We start from the raw sequence: 7107 nt of genomic DNA, 5'->3' as shown, positions 1-7107 counted from the left end.
GCGTAGCAGTAGTGAACCAGTGAGTAGACGACAGACTGGTGACTGGTACTTAGTGCAAATCTCTGGCACAAATGGGCGCCCAGTTAAGGGTTGGAAAAGTCTGATTTTAATAGCGTGAATTTTATTTACGTCTCCTGCATGAGCTAGAGGCGGCGTAGGCGGTGGCACGGACGGTTTCGGCAAATCCTCGGCGATTTGCGTAACACACGCGCACGCTGCGATGTAGTGAAGGTAAAAAATATAGTGAAACAGTCAGCAAAGAAGAGAAAAATTACAAAAAATATATGCATGTATATACATATGTATGTATGTGTGTAAGGCAAGTGTGACATTTTGCGTAGGAAATTGCAAAACGTCCAAAGTAAAGCAGCGTTGGCAAAACAGCCCTACATACAATCACAAAAGGTCCCTATTGTTGCAGCATAATGCAATGCAATTAACACTATCAAAAGCGTGCGACAGCAACAACAACCAGCTGCGACAAATTACCCAGCCGCAAAACAAAACGAGGCAACGTTATTCGATCCTCAGAATTTCGATCAGTTCAATCGATTCGATTCAATGCGATTAATAGTCATCATTTATTGCCCATGCACCGAATGTACAATATATGTACATATTTTTGGCTCTGTGCTGGAAGTTTTTCAACCACCACGCACCAATTTCCTAACAAAAGCAACAATACAAAACGACGTAAAACATTACAAGTACACGTACGACGTACTCATAGCTTCCGTTTCCTCACTTATGCAGCTGCTTGTGAAAACATACATATGTACGTACATACATACATATATGTATATATGTATATGAATTTTTGTGCCGCAGTACTTAAATGAAATGATTTTAGTAGACCAAGTGGCGACATTTCGCATTGAAGACAACAACAAGAATCACAGCATCATCACGAAGAATTCACACGGTGTGGTGCTTTTGCAGTTGATACATATATGTACATACATATGTACGTGTTATGTAGATGCCTACTACATCCTTACATATGTATATGCACATATATGTATATGTGCAAATAACAAGTGGTCACACGAGGATCGTATTTTAAAACAAAGGCCAAGAATTTTAAATTCATCGATGGACTGTTAAGTAGACTTCGAAATGACACTCAATATATGTACATATTTAATAAGATTAGTTAAACACCATTTAAACAGTTTTGAAGAAAATACATGCTTGTGATATTTTGTGAAATTTTCGGACTAACTTACATACATACATGTATGTACATACATGTATGAGCCTTTTTGCAGTTTCTTTTTTTCGATAGTATATAATAGCTAGACTTTTATTATATAAAATTACCTTCGTTTCTTTATAAACGAACGGTAGAAGAACTGCCAACTCGGGCAAAACTTAAGAAACCCTGTTGGTATCTGGCAAAAGAATCCGCCTATTAAACAAAAGCAAAATAGCCCACTCTAATCCACAGCAAGACTTTATATTTCTTTTTTTGTGAATGTTCAATACATGAATCCTTGTAACCTCCTTTTATGCCATTCCACGGTATCTTACATGCCTTTGGCACTAACAAACAAATATAAGGGAAGACGGAAATATAGAACCAAAGACAATAAGCATAGTAGTAACATGAGTCAAGGTAGTATAGGTCAGGAATATGATGACAAGAAAGGGTGGACACTTGCATATATGTACATTAGACTGCATCACCAAAAAAAGTTGCGGTTTTTCCGCCAGGATTACAAAATCTATAATATTTTAAGACGTCCGCCAAAATATTTTGGAAAATATTAAGATTTAAGTTAGCTGGACCGATTTGAAAATACCTCCAAAAATGGAGTTTTTTATGAATAAAAATAGTTTCTTGAAGAACTTTTTGAAAAAAGTCCCCTCAGAAGAAAAAACAGATTAAGTTTAAAAAATCTGCATAAAAATATTTAAAAATCTTTTCAACGGAATCGTAAGAATGAGATTTTGGATGCTGTTTTTTTACTTTTTTCAAAGATTGATTTACAAAAAACTTGAATAACATGGCCAACACTATTCTTATTTAGACTTATGGGATCTCGATAGAAAGGTATTTTCACACTGTTTTTATTTCTGTCCACAAAAAAAGTCATTCGTGTCCCTTTTTTTCACATACCAACACATATTAATTCAACTTTGAATGACGTTCGTTCATCCGTTTAATTTTTTTTAAATATATTCATGCAAATTTTTTAAGCTTAAACCGTTTTGTCATTTGAGGGGACGTTTTCAAAAAAAAAAATCCTTAAGAAACTATTTTTATTCATGAAAAACTCCATTTTTGGAGGTATTTTCAAATCGGTCCAACTCACTTAAATCTTAATATTTTTCGGAAATATTTTGGTGGACGTCTTAAAATATAATAGAGTTTATAATTCTAATGGAAAAATAGTAGCGATTTTTCTTTGTATGGGGAGCGATGCAGTCTAATATCCATATGTACATATATATATTTGTATGTAAATATTATACTATGTTTGAAAGTAAAGCCACAAAAGAAAATCCTTTATAATTTCACGTAATTGCGTGTATACTATTTAAAAAAGATGGCTACCCCTAATGCCGAATTACCACTAGGCATTAAAATTACAAAAAATTGGAGGCATTTAAAAAATTACATGTGGAAACGAATTTAATGGTAATTATGAATTTAATGGTAATTACAAAAATATTTTTTTATGCCCGAGTTTTTCATTAAAATTTTTGCCTTTTAATGCCTAATGGAAATCCAGCATAATTTGGGTAGGTACGCTAAATTCAATGCTGTCACCCGTTTTGCCGATTTGGCTCATGCCCCCATACAACATTTTCAAATCAAAACTTTGCCTAAAAATTAGGGGTTTCTGATTAAGTTATTCTCTGAAAATCTGAATATATCGTTGAATTTTGTGAAAAGTTGAAAAAACATGTTTTCGGTAAAAAAGTGACAAAATATTGCTCAAAATGGTTTAGAATTTGGTTTAAATCCGATCATTGGATCACGAAGAAATTAACGGTACTCTTAAATTTTTTATGAGAGCTGAAGTCGGTTTTTTTTTTGTTTTAAAATTACTTGTTTTTTAACAGAATCATGCTCAATAATTATTTTTGAGTTTTATTCGTTGCTCCGCAAATAATCGTTATTTCAACAAAGACAAAGCCCTTCAACCTTAATCCATTATTTAACCAAAAGCTACTTTTGCTTTCAAGGCAAAAAATAAACCAAAAATTAAATTATATTTTCAGAAAAAAATTAAAACTCAAGAAATCCCGGCATAAAATAAATTTAAAAAAAACGATGATTTTCTGAGCAAAAAATATAACTCAGTAAAGAGTAATTTTTATAATAAAAGTTATAAAATGGTTTTTGTTAGATAACGAGCTACACTTTCATAAAAAAATAATGAAGATTAAATAAACGACAGGAAAACACCAAATAATGCTAAAATGTGATAAATCGTTGCTGGTATCGATTTCCAATTTTTTACTAACTATAATATCAATTTTTATCGATGTCATTATCCCCATCGCTTTTTTATGTTCGTGTTCATTTAAATTTTTAAGTTTTATAGTATGAAACAAAAAAATTTTTCTAATAAAAAATTATGAGAAAAAGCGTAGAATGCCGCCTGGGCTCTAATTTTTAAAGCGACGATATAAGATATAAAACAAAGAAATGCAAATGGCAAACACACCCTTAACTTATGCAAATCTAGAGAAAATAAACACTAATATTGTACGGATTTATGTATGTAGTGCATTGTACATATGGATGTGTATCGGCAGGCTAGTAAACCGCCTAAACCTGAAAAGTCAGCCGATTATTGTAAGACCTTTACAACAGCAAAACTACTTTCAATAAAATGCACCATAAGGACATACATACATGTACATATGTATGTATGTATATATGTATGTCGAAGCACCCCTTTGGCTTTTTCCTCTAAAACCAAAATTCTAATACTCGTAATGTGTAGTTGTGTGGCATAGAAACTAATATGAAATGCACTTTCAACGTTGCTCGCCTGAACGAGCGCCGCGCCGCTTAAACACTTACAGGGTGGACAAAATTGGGTGGTGGTACAGCCAACGCTGGCCAGTGCGGTTGCATTGAAAATACATACATCTATACATATGTACATACAGTGACTCAAACAAATGACGGCGTGTTGATTTTTTTTTTTAATATTCGAGCTAATTTTTTTTTTGTTATTTTTCTAAAAAATACCGTGTAAGCTTCAACCTTAACCATATAAATCACAGTTTCAAACTTAATAAAAAATTTAGGAAGATTCAACAAGTTTTCAGCAAAATTTCAACTTTTTAATCTGAATCTTGAGACCGAAAAAAAAAAAAATTTTCAAAAATCAACGCGAAATTGTATGGGCTATATAAATTGCATACCAAAAAATGTTGTAAAGATTCAGATTAAAAGGTTGAAATTTTAATAAAAATTTGTTGAGTTTTCCTAAATTTTGCGTAAAGTTTGGAACTGTGATTTATATGTTTTCGATTAAAGCTTGGACGGTATTCTTATAGAAAATAAAAATCGACACATGGTCATTTGTTTGAGTCACTGAATATTGTTTGTAATGTGACATAAAAGCAGCGGCCAACTGCCAGCCAGCCAAGCAGTTAGCGTGTCGCGAGTCGCTGTGCTGGAAAATTAAGGACCCTTGAAACGTTGCTCGACTTGCCATGCGTGCTTACATCCATGCACGCATACATATGTAGGATTAGGTGTCTATCATACATATACATACAAATATCCTTTTACAAGGATTCCAGCCGTTTTTTGTATTATTTTTTAATTTTCCATTTTCTAAACACACAGTTCTCAGCGGGGTGCTTTCGATTGACTCGCAGCCTTTATGCAAATGATTCAGTTTTGTCCTTTAGGCGTTGCCCACTGATCGAGTAATGGTGATCGTAGATCGTGCCATGTGTTCCGAAAGTTTTCAACAATGTGCACATTTGGTTTTTATGTCCTTATGTATGTACGTGGGCAACTAGCTTGGCCTCAAATGTCAGCTGTGTAGCAAGAAAAGTGACGTATGTATGTAAGCTCAAAAAAAAAAAAAATTTTAAACTTTGAGGGCATTTTTACACAATACATACATAGATATTAAAATACTGAGTGTGAGATAGTAATTTGCTAGAGTTTAAGCTTAATGACCTGATATCTTTAGGCAGTTTTGAGATTTTAATAAACTCAGATTGAGTTAAATGAAAAGTTGAGCTTATTCAATATCGATTAAAACTTTTACAATAACAACGATACTGATTTCTACAACCCTTCCGATATCGATAATACATATACATATATGTACCCAATTTGCCACATAGCGAGGACGAGTTCGAAACGACGTCGAAACGAAGTCGTTTTTTTCATACAATCCACAAAGTCGTTCCGACGTCGTTTTTTCCTCATAGAATCGAAGTAGTTACGACGTCGGTCTGATGATGTCGTTTTGGTGAATTCGAAATGACGTCAATTCGAATTCATTTATCAAATTGTTCACCAGAACGAGTCGGAAACGACGTCGTCGCAAAGTCGTTTGGCAAATTGGGAATGTACATATGCATACATGCAGATATATTTAATAATTGGCACTCACATTTTTGCAAGGTTTTAGACCGAGATTCTTCTACAGTTTCCGGTGTGCGCCTTGAAACCATTACACAATCCGCTGTCTCTGAATTGCAGTTGAATTTTCGTAACCGCTGTCTATACCTGCTATGGTCACTCGCATACGAACTGTCGATTTTGTCCTCCACTTGGAGGGTTGTCATGCCTGCAGAGGGGCGACCGTATATCGAAAATAGACTCGATAAAAACTACTTACATATGCATATTAGAGTGGTCCAAAAAGTATTTTTCCGGGCATATTTTTTTACTTCGCCTTACTGTGCATTTGAAAAAAGTTATAAACCACTTTAACAATAGTGCCTTCTGAACTCACTTCTTCAAGTATGGAATCCAGTTGATTACCAAAAGATCTTTGAAATAATAATTTTTGTTATTAACAAAGCAAAGTTTTGATAAATATCATGTGTACGTGTTTGAATTTTGTTTTTAACCGACTTGAAAAAAGGAGGAGTTTATCAATTCTCGGAATCGTTTTTTTTTTATATATAGATGTTAGCGAATAACTTCGGATCACGTGAACCGTTTTCGATAGTTCGGAAAGATGGTACGTCAAGGGTGGTCCCATACTAATTGGATCACGAAGAAACTAGGAGTATTCCTAAATTTTATATGAGCATTGATGTCGGTATTTTTTAACCGACTTCACAGAAGGAGAAGTTTATAAATTCGTCGGAATATATATTTTTTTATGTATGTTACCGCATAACTTTGGACCACGTTAACCGGTTTCAATAATTCTTTTTTTAAAGGAAAGGTGTTATCTCACAGGTGGTCCCATACTACACTACATTTGGGTTAGATCCGTTCATTGGATCTTGAATAAATTAACGATAATCGTAAATTTTTTTTATGGGAATTGAAGTCGGTTTTGTTTTTCGCTTACATTTACTTGTTTGCTTAAAAAATTACTTGTTATATATGTATGTACATATGTACATTAGGGCGGGCCAATTTCTATGTAAGATTTTTTTCGACTATGCGCGTATAGCACAGAAGGATTCTACGTGTAATTCTAAGCAAATTTTCCCAAGAAATCATGGACCAAAAATCAATTTCGAGTTTGTAAATTGCGAAATAGGTTTCTTAGCATTTTGCTGTAGTGCCGTAAAGAAGTACCTAAATTTTCTATAGAAACAAGCTATAAGGAGTTTTTTGGTATAAAGAATCCGTTTCTGCACTTATCTTTTTCTAAAAAGTTCCACTAGAGGGCGCAACAGTAAACATTTTCCCATTTTGTTCGAAACCTTTTTTTCGCAATTTGGCAAACTGCAAATTAATTTTAGACCCATAGCTTTTTCGACAAATTTGCTTACAACTACACGTAGAATACTCCTATTCTATACGCGCATAGTAAAAAAAAAATACCCGCCCTAATATACATACATACATACATATAGTATTTGACATATATTTGAGATATTTGGAAGATAGATACTAATGAGCCGGTTCTTGTACCGGTACACGTTTTGCTAAGT

The 7107-nt window shown here is 33.6% G+C and overlaps 1 protein-coding gene across 1 annotated transcript in view; it reads left to right on the top strand.

Annotated features, from left to right (window-relative positions):
* The window catches only part of LOC118748479 (arginase, hepatic), a 41939-nt gene that overhangs the window by 29453 nt on the left and 5379 nt on the right, over positions 1–7107 (top strand). The gene's annotated exons all lie outside the window — the stretch shown is intronic.

The sequence above is a fragment of the Rhagoletis pomonella genome, unplaced genomic scaffold, assembly GCF_013731165.1.
Source record: "Rhagoletis pomonella isolate Grant_MI unplaced genomic scaffold, Rhpom_1.0 Rhpom_scaffold_00013, whole genome shotgun sequence".
Taxonomy (NCBI): domain Eukaryota; kingdom Metazoa; phylum Arthropoda; class Insecta; order Diptera; family Tephritidae; genus Rhagoletis; species Rhagoletis pomonella.
This window is presented reverse-complemented; position numbering and strand designations above follow the sequence as displayed.